This window comes from Ptychodera flava, chromosome 2 (genome assembly GCF_041260155.1).
Source record: "Ptychodera flava strain L36383 chromosome 2, AS_Pfla_20210202, whole genome shotgun sequence".
NCBI lineage: Eukaryota > Metazoa > Hemichordata > Enteropneusta > Ptychoderidae > Ptychodera > Ptychodera flava.
The window spans coordinates 46,681,277-46,694,764 of record NC_091929.1 but is presented as its reverse complement, the minus strand read 5'-3'; positions in this window follow the sequence as shown (position 1 = coordinate 46,694,764).

Genomic DNA, 13,488 nt, shown 5'->3' with positions numbered 1-13,488 from the left:
GAGCTTCAAACAAATCACACCCACTGATGTAAATTGCAAGCAAATTTATATAAAACACACACAGCAAAATTATATATACAATACTTTACATCTATATTGTGCTATTATTTGTATTCAGTATTGTTTGCTTGCTTTAAGTGTTATAGTCACCTTTACTAAATTTGAAATAATTTTTGTTATGCAGTGCCATATTTCGTCTTATAATGTCGATGGATTTTTAAAGAGAAAATCACTTCACTGTATTATGTTTTGTTTTTGTTTTGTTTTTTTATATATATATCTATTACCTTCTCCACTATACTTATACAAAACCATGGGGAGGGGGTTAATCACATAATCTGGTGCAGATTGAGATTTATTTTCCCATGCATTCGGCTGTTTAACTCTCCATGAATTTCATTACAATCTTCTGATAATTTTTCTTCTTTTCAGGTGCTGTTTATCTTCTTTTCAGGTGGCTGTTGATTCTAATCTGCTGATCGCCAAGAAATAAAGTGCTTGACTAGGTTGTAGACTTGAGACTTTCATCATTAGAAACTCATCCCTAGGTTGATGCCAGTGAAATAATCATGTCTCAAGGAACGTACAGGTGATCATCTACTCCACCCCACCCCGACCCGTCCTCCTTCCAGAATACTGTATCTGTGAAACATTCACGAATTTTTTTCGTCATGGACTATCATTTCTGCAAAAATACTTGACTCATATTTGGACATATTTGAAGGACATTGACAAAGCTTGGGAAAATAACCGTTTGTTCGTGAGAAGATACAATCAGTGACTGTGACACAACACTTCCTTGCTTCACAACTACAATATGATACATCAGGAAAGTAATGTGGATCCATAGTAATATTTGTATGTTCCAACGCAGTCATCGAAGTATTCATGATGGAAATTTAGGTTAAATACCTGAAAGATACAGTAATTAATTGTCACTGAGAAACAATGCTTGGGTCACAGAGTAGGACATGGAATATTATTTGAAGATCAGTTGAAAGCAGAACTATGATTCAATACTTAGAAGGTACCTTTCAGGTTACGTTTTATTTCTACCATCATGAAGAAATAAAGCCAACTGTATGGGGAAATCATGTCATTTTATGAAGTATGTGGTATCTCACCATGCACTTGGACAACCTTATTTCTATTACTGTTTTTTTTCCCTTAAGATTGAAGCCCCCACCCCAACCCCACACAAGATGTTTTAAATATAGAAAAAAATAAATACACTGCTAATCCTAAGAAATTGTTTTACTCAAAGCTTTCTTTTTTCCATTGATAAGATTTGGTGTGATGTCAACATGTTTAGAAAGGGTCTGAAAGTACAGCTTCTGCTACTTAATTGCTTTATTATGAAAAAAGAGCATAATATCATAATACAGGCTACACTGAGTGATAACTAAGAGGACCAGACTATCACTTGTTCCGTTCTCACTGAATAATACCTTTTACTGACAAGAAATTTGTGGTAATGTATAAACCTGGTACAATTCAACTTTTCTATTCACTCTCTGGATTCAATTCAACGATACCCCCCCTACTTGAAGTTTCCCCTTTTCATCCTATACAAGGAGTCTTTCTCAGAATTCAAAACAAACTAACATAGAATTCATCCCTAAGAATTAAGAGCCGATGATTCTCCCCTTCAGATTCATACCTTAAGGAGAATATATCACATTTTTGTATTCATACTATAGATTGAGTCCCCCCTCCTTACCCAAAATTTATCCACAAGTTAAATGGATGAGTTGCAACACTTATATAGATTATGGCACAGATACAACCATCATGAGGGTTTGTAGATTTCACTCAAACAAAAACAAACGAATCATTGTAAATGTTATTTTATAGCCATGACATCTATGTAAAGTGCTATTCTTTCAAGTTATTCGAGGTTGATGTAATGAAGTGTAGTGAAATGTTTTCACAATTTTCATGTATGTTCCAGCAATTCACTGTATAATGTTTTAAAAGAATACTTTTTCAAAACATCAAATTCAGTAGATTTAAAATTGATCTTGCTTATAGGTAGTTTGACAATTTGAAAAAAAATCTCCTGATCAATATTTTTGCAAATGTATTCTAATCATTCTGTTTGTAAGACTTGTAGTTGTATATTTCAGACACTTTCTATAGTCTTTAAATGTATGTGATTCATATTTGCAAATGAAAACAAAGAAAGAAGAGGGTACATTCCCCCTTTAAACTTCAAATATTGAATTTGAAATTGAACATGACAGATCAACAGTTTGTTTTGTTTTTAAATTGCACCTTTCATGTCTTTTTACATGGTAACACAGCAAAAAAAGCAGTTTCTGGTTTATCTTTTGAAATGCAATAAACCAAAGTCAATTTAGTTCATTTGAACTGATTCAGTGGTTGGTTTGAATTTATTTGTTGATGTTTGTGTGTAAACATTTGTTGAATGAGTAAGAATGTTCGTTTGTTTGTGTGCTTGTGTGTGTGTGTGTGTGTGTGTGTGTGTGTGTGTGTGTGTATTTATTAGACACTGAATCAAAAGTGTCAAAACATGAACAACAGTTTCGCAGCTTTGTTCTTCGTCTTTTAACTTGATCGGTTAATGTACCACCATTCATCTTTTTTCCCCGTAGCAATCGCTTCTATAAATTTAAAAAAAAAGCACTCCCGTAATCTTGGACCATTTCAGGTAATGATCTATAATTATCAGGAGGGTAAAAAGGATTAACTTTCTCTTTACTTGTGTTGGTAGAATGGGACCCATTACATCATTTAAATAAGTGTCTGTTTGAAACATTTTCAAAATTTCTAATAGAGGCAAATGATTCATTCAAATGAACCTATAATATCTTGGCTGAAGGGGGGGGGGGGCAAAGTAAAGAAAAGACCCGAGGGGCAACGGGGCCTTAATAAAGTCGTGCAGGTCTCATATCAAAACAAGTGTAATCCAATTCAATGGCAAGGAGAACTCTTTTAATTTGGCCCTCGGGGTAGGGGGGCCTAGTTTTTGGCCTTTAAGTCACAAAGATCCCCCTTTCACTATTTAGATCCTTGGGCTACACCATTAACAGATGAAAATGGCAATGTCAGAAAAATTGATGATTTTCGTCCAAGAGTACAGCTAAAAAGGCAATTTGAGGCAGGTATGTTAGATCCAAAATACACCCATAGTTTATCAATATGTTTTTTTTTGGTTTGCCATCTTGTCAGGCTAATTTTATTTGCATGCATTATTTTAGACTTGCATTACATTTAACTTATGTCATTGCCTTATTTTCTATATTTTATTGATTCAGGAGAAATTTCCAATGACAAGAAAGAAAAAGTGAAAGAGTTTTCAGAAAAGTACATAGTAAAGGAGCCTCTTGTTAGGAGATACTTAGAGCATCTTCAACATCTGAAAGAAATGAAAGAAAAACGAAAGAATCAAAACATAAAGCAGACAAGAGAAGAGCTTCAGAAGAACTATGCAGATATTGATTGGATAAACCTGTATGAAAGTGGCCAAATACAGAAACAAAAAGTTGCTGTGCTTGACAAGTACATTTTAGCCAAATATCTTGGAGATATTAAAAGAATGAAAAAGATCGAGAAAGTAAGACTCATTAATGCCAGTATTGCACAGTCTTTTTTGCATGGAAATGAAACTAGTTTTGTGACAAGAGATGAAAATCCAGCTAATAATGATGAAGAGCCAGCTGAGAATGATGAAGAGTCAGATTGGGAGGAAGACTCACAGACGCATGATGATACTGATTCCGATATTGATAGTGACAAAGAAGATACCATGGTGCTAGCTGAAATTGGAGATTCTCACACAGTGACATTGATGATACCTGTATGTCAGAAGACACAGAACAAACTGAACAGCCTGTGCAGTTTAGTCGATACGGAAGGAGGACAACAGCCTACTGAACAAGACAGTTTTTTGGGACTGAAGACAGCACACAGGGAAACGGAGGGTCACTTAATTTGCGCAAGAAATCGGGAGAGGGTGAGTATTTTTCATGGATCAAGGTTTTAATCGCACCGGCCTTCCCCCCTGTTAATTCTTACCAGGCCCTGAAGAAGTATGAGCTATCAACTCCGACAAGTTACAACAGTGATCAAGATACATTTGGGGTTGAGTGGTTCACCAATGTATCTCTTTGTTTAGCAAAGTTGAAGCCATAACTCCTCCGTGAAACATTAAGTGTTTTCGATAAGAAATTTTGAAAACGTTTCATTAAATAACCAAATCATTTTAAAAGTCACACTGCATCTCCATTTTTTGAATAATTTTAAAGACTACGGATAATGTATTCTGATAATCTAGTCACTTTTCAGTCAGTGGGCTTGCTGAAATTCAATTTCTGTCTTGTGAAACTATTATCTAGTGTACATTAATTTAGATAGTTTGGGTTACCAACAAACTTGTTGCCTGTAAATTTTTATGCACAGGTATGTTGTACAGTATGATGCAATCCTTACATTGCATGTTGCATTCATGCAGCAGTGCTGCAAAATTTGTTCAATTATATGGTAGACGATTGTATGTTCACTGATGACACTTTATCAATTAAAAAAATGACGAAGCCAGCAAATGCAAAACTACAGTTTATCCATGTAAGTTATATTTCTATTTTTGTGTATTGTGTCTGATTATGGTATAATACTATAATAAGGTTAATGCAAAAATTACCATGCCTTTACCTTTCCTACGCCTGCCTTTCTACTTGGCCCTGTCCCTACCATTTTTACTTTTCACACTCATTCATTCCTCTGTTTTTCTTGACCTCTGACTTTTTATTTTTCTAGCCTTTGTGGCATCTGCTTTTGTCCCCACATCCCCGATTGTAGTCCGATCACGCTTTGACCTCTGACCTCCATGCTTCCCAGGCACAATTAGCCTCCCCATTCCTCCTCTCCCGGCCCCGTGTTTTGCTTTTCACCACGCTTTCCTTTGTGTCCTCTACCTCTAACAGCTTCCACTCATGCTTTCCCCTCGTGTTCATGACCTCTGACTTGTAGTTCTCGTCCCCCTTGCAGCTTATGCCTTTGTCTTCCCTTATCTCTGTTTATAATTTTGCTCATGCCTTGACCACAGGGTTTCACACCTTCAGCTTTATATTCAGCTCCTCAGCCCTCCTATTCATTCCACCACTGCTTGCTGCCACAGTGCACATCGCTACGCTTTTTCGCCCTCCCACCCACACCTTTCCTTTTTTTTTTAAAAAAGCAGCTTTGTTTCATGTTTCGGACAATTGGCATTCCAGACTACTCATACGCAGTAGACAGCCTCATTTACATTTTGGCTATTTCGACATTACTTCCTACTGCAGTCACTATTTGTATTTTGCTGGTTTCTGATTTATTCTTTTTTGCTTAGTTTCCAATAAAGTGTGTAGGGGAATTTGCTGACCAGAGCACACGTGTCCCACTCGAGCACCAGCGCCTACAGCTCGAAGGAGTCAAATCAGACATGTCTCCCATCATGGGGTCTTGGTTGCCATGACGCTGCCTCTGGGGCTTCTGCGTTTGGCAGGTATACTCAGGTAACACGCCATCACTCATGATGCTATCCGAAAGCAGGGTTGTATCATGAGGAAGACAGAGGCTAAGACGCCTGCTTGTCATACCTATATTCCCCCAACCTCTTAACGTCATTAATTGTCACTATGTCATCATTCAGCATTAAGTATTAGTTACAGTAAATGCTAAGGCCTAAAAAAATTGTGTGTTTCCGGTAACCCGACCTACCCTAGTTCAAACCCCCCGACCCTAAACTTTTTTTTTGGACCTTGAAAACAAATCCCGCGAGATTGGCAGGGAAAAGTTTTAAATCACGCGTGATTTCATGACGTCATTAAACAACAATAGTGACTGCTTGTGCAAGCGTGTTTTCCGTAACATGTGAGAATGCGATCACGTTCAAGAAAAAATGAAAAAAGTGTGAGAGGCTCCCCACCTCCAAAATGTTTTTGTGTCGAGTTTGTGTTTAATTCGTTTCAAAAATGTGTTCCTATATTCTTATCCGATTTTTTGTGTTAATGAAAATGTTTGTTTCACCTCGGATATTTGTAGGAAAATTTGGATTAGTGTGTACGGTAATGTTTTGTTTGTGTGGGGAAAGCTTATGGCGAGACGCAGCCGGACCTATGGTGTTACAAAGGTGATGAGTGGCCCTTTGACGCTTGCATTTCGAAACCCGAGTGTGGTTATTCATCAGTCGCAATGTAGATTCTTTCGTTAGTTTGTGTTTGTGAAAATTTATTTTAATGTATTTTAGTGGTCTTGCTCTTCGAATAGCGAGGCAAGAATATCAATGTTTGCGTCTCGTTATGAGTCCCTTTGGTGGTCTTGTTTGTTTGTTTTTTGTTTCTTTACTTCTGTAAATTTTGTTTGACTAGTGTGTCTTTAAAGTTTTTGTTTCTCTTGTAAGCAATGATTGGTGATTCTGGGAATAGATTCCTTAGTGTTGAGTCCTTCTCCAGTTCAGCCAAATGTTTCAAAAGACTTCCCTTAAGATCTTTGTTTTAATGTAAGGGCTGTATGTTGTATTGAAGATGAGTTTGTTTGTTGCTTCTTTACGTGTACTTGTACAGTTTGTTAGTGTATTACGAATGCTGTGGTTTATTTATTCTGTTATATTCGTGATTTCATTGTTTTTGTATTCTCTGTCGAGTAGTTTGTTTCTAAAGAAAGCGATTTTTTTAGTAAAGTCGTCATTGTTGTTTCAAGTGCGAGCGTATCCAAGGATTTCACCTTAATAAAGCCATTAAATGTTGCTGTCGGGTGACACGATTTTCTATACAGTAGAAATTGGAATGTGTCTGTTGGTTTAGTATGTGTTTTGATGTCGAGGATATTTTCTTTGTGGTATCTTGCACCTTTGAAAACTACTACATCTAGGAATGTAATTTCTTGTGTTGAGTTTTCGTATGAAAACTTAAACGTTGGGTGCATTGTGTGGATTTTTTGAATGAAGTTAGTGAGTTCGGTTTGTGTTCCCAGAAAGATTGCAAAGACATCATCTCTGAATCTTTTCCAGAAGTGAATGTTGTTGAGGTTGTTTACGATTATTTTCTTTTCAAGTTCATGAAAAGCAATGTCTGCTATCTCTGGCGAGGCATTCGATCCCATGCTGCAGCCGTGGGTTTGGCGGAAATATTGCTTGTTAAATTCAAAACTGTTGTGTTTTAGAATTAGTGAAAGCATAAATTTCTATTAAGTCTTCCGTGGGTGGTTTTTTGATGCCGTAATTTGTTTGAAGCGAGGTTTGTGAGTTTAATGTTTCACTGACTAGCCGAATCGCTTCGTCGTGAATTGTGTTTGTGTCCATGATCGACACCACGTCGAGTGTTACAAGAAATGCATGGTGGGGGAAATTTGTTTTTCTATTTCTTGTATGAAGTTGTTGTGTCTTTTATATTCGACGGTTGTTGCTGGACCAGTGGTTTTATGAAGTAATCCAGTAATTCTGAAATTCTGTTAGTGGGACTTGAGCAGCCACTAATTATTGGTCTCCCTGCAAACTTTGAGTTTTCAGGCGGCGGTTTGTGAATTTTAGGCAACAAGTATCAATGCGGGGTACGGATTTTTATGTTTTTGGATCGAGATACTTATAAGTATCATGGTCGATGTGTTTGTTCTCGTACATTTTGTTTAATAGTTCGTGTACTTTGTTTACTGTTTGTTCTGTGTCGTCACTGTCTAGTTGTGTATAATACTGAGTGTTGCATAATTGTCTTTTGCATTCGTGTATGTAATCTTTTGTGTTGACAATGACGATGCCTTGACCCTAGTCGAAGGGTATTAAAATTTTCACGTTTTCTTTTTTGCAGTGAAAAAAAAATTGCCATTTTTTTTTTTTCCTACCTACCTACCCTATTTCTGAAGAGCATGTTACAGGAAACACACAGTTTTTTTTTTTTTTTTGGGGGGGGGGGCCTAATGGCAATAATCATCATTTGGGATGAGATCATGATACTAGACATTATTTCGTCTAAGTTGAAGTTGGAATCAGAATGAATATGAATGATCATCTTTCATGGTCACAAACGTTGGAGAATTCATGTTGATCGTGAATGACCATATTTCAGGGATCTTGTCAGTTATGGTCAGATTATTGTAAGGTATCATCATGGTCATCAGATCACGGTCAGTCATGATCAAAACATGATCGATCATGATCGACCATGAAAGAACGTGAAATCATGGTCGACCTAAAAGCAGGGAATCCACCTCATGCCGCTACATTATCAACTATTTGCCAACAACTCTATGCAAACAATCAATTAGCTGACCTGGCCACACATAAGAGAAGCTACACAGCGTCATTTGCGGTATTATTAAAATACTTTTTTGGTCTGTCGCTTGTTGGAGTTCAATTTGAAGCTCTTGGAGTAAGCAAAATTTTTACAATTTTATTCTTTTTTTAATCGAACATTTAATCATTCCCTATAGACTTAACACAGGGATTGCGGCTATTTTGATTTTAAATATTATTATTTATTTTTCAGAAATTTTTCTCAACAGCAAAATTTTGAAATTTGCCCTCGGTTTTCATTCTAGTTTCCGATGGGAAATAGTTTCAGGTTTCCTTGAGGAAAGTTTTAGCAAAAGTGCAAGTCTTTCAAATTAAGAGTGAGTACTATGCATTCCTTCATTTAAACATGTATGTGAACAAAGTCATCACCTCACAAAAATAGCTTGAATTTGGACGTCATTACCAGAATTGTACTGAAGAAGTAGCACACATGTCAAGGCCTTATGACAGGGTTCAAAATTACCCTTTTTCCCTGGTAGTTCACTTGGGCAACTATTTTCTGAAATTGGTAGCCCAGGGACAATGGCTGGTAGCTCATGCATATCACAAGACCAGAAAAGGCTAGTTTCCAAGATTCTGCCATGAAGTGAATTTTCTTAGATATATAGTAGTTTGATGGCATTTGATGTGAATATTGCACACCTTTAATACTCAAGGAAACGGGTAAGATGGACGATAGTGATACTCAAAAGTTTGGTGACCTATTGGCAATCCGTTTCACTCTCAGAATTGTATGCAAATTCTGATAGTCGTCATGACAGTAACACTGCCTTCTCAGCACTGTGACATACTGTTGCAGGGGTAAGAATAGACCAATTTCATCGGAAAATCTGAAATTTTGAGTCATCCCCTGCCAACCCTGATGAGTTTGAGTAACTCCCCTCTATAACACAGAAATTTCGACCTCCCCCACATACAAAAGTTAAATATCAAGAGATGTATTTGTAAACTTTACAAAAATACAGCAATAGTAAATACTTTTTATATGTTGGTGTACACTGCTATATTTTCATCGGTTATCTCATGACGGTTGAAGAAGATGAAACCAACAAAATGAAATTCAAAGTCACAATGAAATGTAGATATTAAACTCATGCTATAACCAGTATCCTACCATGCAGTAGTGTTTGTACATTGGATGGGTATCACGACACGATTTCCACTCAGATGTCTGACAAGAAAACATGTGAAAGTATAGCGGGGAGAACACACACGGGGGGGGGAGTGTCAAATGAGGTTGTACTCTCTCTTGCGTGAAAAAAATTGAGGAACTGATGTAAGCAATGATGCAGTCTGGTGCAATATGAGAGGTGTTTTCAATTTGTAACTTTACTAAATAAAATAGGAGAACACGTACCCAAAGGGGCGCGAGAGGGGAGTATCCCCTCTCACATCGAAAATTTTTAGATATTATTGAGTGAAATGGTGCAATCGGAGAGGGGTTCAATTCATTCTGCACCAAAAATTGAGTAACCCTCCCCGTTCTTTCTCTCCACATTTTGAGCACCCCTTGTAGTTTTCAATTTTTTGAGTACCCCCCTCACATTCCTCCGACCCCCAAGCCATAAATAATGACGGCTCCCTAATTGTGATTGATACATTATGATCAAAATGCAACGAAAATGCGTTTACATCTGTCATCATGTCCAGTGCCTGTCATTCAAGTACATCAGTTCAGATTTTGAAACTTTACTACAAAGTTCCGCCACCTGATGGTCTTTTGTAATTTGCATAACAAAGTCATGGTCTAGCCTTTCTGTGTCCTGCTGGGTTTGACTGCATTTAGCACTTCCGAACGTGACTGGACATGGTATGCCAAGTACTGACTGAATTTCAGGTCCCAGGCTTTGGTAGTCAGTGTGGGCTACCACTTCACGGGTTTTGGTAGCCCAGGGAAGCGTTGGTAGTCAGTGGACGCGGGACTACCGCTAATTTCGGGCCCTGAATGATATAGTTAATGCTTACATCTCAAGTATCAACACTGTAATACCTTTGTGGAAATCAATGTAACCTATAGTTACTGTAACATGTACTGATAAAAGGGACACCATTGTCCTTAAATTTCATTTTAAGCATTAGCATAAAACATACAAGAGATCACTTATGCACTGATTATTAACACAACTGGCCTAAGGCCAATTGTGTCATTGTGGTTGGGTTGACCCTGTCGGACAGTGAAAATTTTCCTTCTTAACGTCAAAAAATCAAAACCATTAAATAGACGGCGTTGATATTGGTACAGATCTTCAGACCGCGTTGAAGGTTCCGATTTGTTAAAATGGAGCGAAACAGAGTAGCGGTTAGATAGTTTTGGGAAATTACTAACCCCCTTTTTTAACTAATTGATTTGTAGGGGTCTTTCATAGATGCAATTTTGGAAGTTACACCAATCCTGCATTTTGGACTGTTTTATGAGTTGTTGAACAGAAATGTGCTTTTGATGAATGTTAGAAATATGCAGGATGGCTTATTCGAAGTATCAGAGATTTTCATTCTGTTTGATAATAAAATTGATAAAAAACAACATATTTAATGTATTAATTTTTCACATTTGTTATGACCCTGAGCATTTGTCACCTGACTTTGTCATATGGCTAGCTACAGGACCTGTTTACTGGACTTGTTTTATTATATGATAAGGACGTGTGATTTGTAAAACATAGTCTATTAGCCTCGAAATGTTATTTTTTGTGAATATTGTTTACCTCACTGACAACATTGTGGTTTTAAAATGGCTGTAATGCGCTGCTACAGAACTTTATTTTGTGTGCATTTTGATCAAAAACGTTATGTTGTGAGCAGCCCAGTGAGAGAGAGAACAAATGACTTTAAATCAATTGAGAGTGATATCAATAGGGAGAAGAGAAGACATTACCGTAGTTTAAGGTTCCAAGACAAGAAATTGACCATTTTAAACCAACAATTCTCTAGTGTTTAATTAGCTCAGAACCCCCGTAAATTGTATATTTTCGGAAAGCCTAGATATAGGGGAACAGTTTGGTTACAATAGTGTCACCATTTTTTACATAACTATCACGTGACAAGTAATTTGCATAACCTTACCAAATCGGTTTTCCCTATTTTTGTTTCAATGCGTTGAGATATGTGGCTGAAATTTGTGTGAGTGCAAGCTTTCTGAAGGGTCTTCAAAAGTGTCTCAGAATTTTTTTAAACCTTCTACAACAGTTTTTATGCCAGAAAAACTTCCAGAGCAGTGAATTTAAGCATAGTTGATTTCTTTAAAATTGTGCTCCAAAAAAACTAAGCAAGATATAAAAAATCTGAGACACACTTTGGAAGAGCGTTGTGACAGCTTGCATTCCAGCAAGTTTGAGTCAGATATTTTGAAGTATTGAGACAAAACATAGGGAAAACCGTTTTTTTGAAAGGTTATGCAAATTACCGTGTCACGTGATAGTTATGTAAACAATGGAGACACTTTGGTTACCAAAATGTTCCCGTATATCTAGGCTTTCAGAAAATGTATACTTTACAGGGGTTCTGAGCTTATCAACCGTTAGATAATTGTTAGATTAAAAGGTCAAATTTTGTCTTGGAACCTTAAGACAAAAGTATGTTGTACAATATATTATTATCGTTCTTTATATTGGAGAGAAGCTTGGTGGCATTTTGCTTAAGTGTATTGTGCGATACAGAAGTGTACATTGGGCATAATTGTTGATCTGTAACATGACGGTGGGTGAGTCATTGTACTCGTGAATGGTTTATTTGCATAAATGTTGACAGTGACCTTTCTATGTCAAAGGGATATCTTCTGTGATATACTGAAGTTCATACTCTCCGCCGATCTAAAATGTCATCGTAGGTGGGTAAATTGCGATTAGTGAGATATTGTGGACACAAACGTATGTATGGTGAAAATTTGCTGCAGTACATTAGCCACAGTCACTTGTGATCTATTCTGCTGTTGGACATGTGTTGATATGTCTAAGAAAAAAACAAGTCAGGAAATCAAATGGCTATTTTATATAAGGATTATGCCACCATGTCATCTTTGACGTTCGATTTTACCGTGAAAAGTAGCAAGTTCATCTATAATTTAACCGTCGATTGCTCCCTATCATTCTCAAAATTCATACCTGGTACTTAATGTGCTTCAAAAACGCTCGTTTGAGTGATTTTCAGCCGAATTTGCTGACACATGGCTAAAATATAAGCGTGAGCAACATTCCGGTCACCTCACAGTGAACGTTGGGCACCTCCACTTTACTGATGTTAGCGCCGCGTACCCATGAGGGGTGACTGGAAGTTTTGTTAAGATAGACGAACTTGCTACTTTTCACGGTAAAATCGAAGGTCGAAGATGACATGGTGGCATAATCCCTATAAAAATAGCCGTTTTTTCCCTGACTTAGTTTTTCTGAGGCATATGTACACACAATTCTATGGGACGCATAGTCCGAGAGCGGAATAGATGACAAGTGACTGTGCACTAGCTCGATGTTTTTGCCTATGTATTTAGGTCAGACAGCAAAGCAACCCGGGTGTTTCCCTGTAAATGGTCTTATGATCATCCATGCCTCTTGGACCATATCATTACGAAATTAAAACCACTGTAAAGATGGGAAGGTAAGCTCAATTAGGGGGATCGGAACATCGGCCAAGAATTATGGAAATAGGGATAAAAGTCATACTGTGTTTTAGTGTTTTTACATTAAAAATTGGTAAATATTTACTCAATAACGGCTTGATTATGAAGATTGATCCCCCTAGACTTATATGATATTTAAACGATAGAATGCACATAATTGGTGCGCAAGCTCGGTTTTAGAATGGTACTGGCTAAGCCTGATGGTGTGTACATTTTGTTTTTCACGTGAAGAGCAAGGCTGGACATTATATCAATGTAACACCAATCAATCTTCATTATACATTCCCACTTTGAACAAAGTACAACTACTTTGAACAGTGTTTCAGCCAGTGTGCGGCATTTCGACATTTGACGCATTTTTTTGGTCCCAATAAAATAACCGTTTGGGTCACCATGACGCAATCTGAGTAGGCCATATTTTAGTGGCCATTGAATTTTTAGACAGTGCCTCCTCAACAGAAAACTATGGCTAACAGTAAAATGTTGTAAGATATTAAAACAGTTTACTCTCCTTCCTACGATGTTGCAATGTATTGAAACAGTTTACTCTCCTTTCTACAAAGTTACAAATTCCCTGGTACGTAAA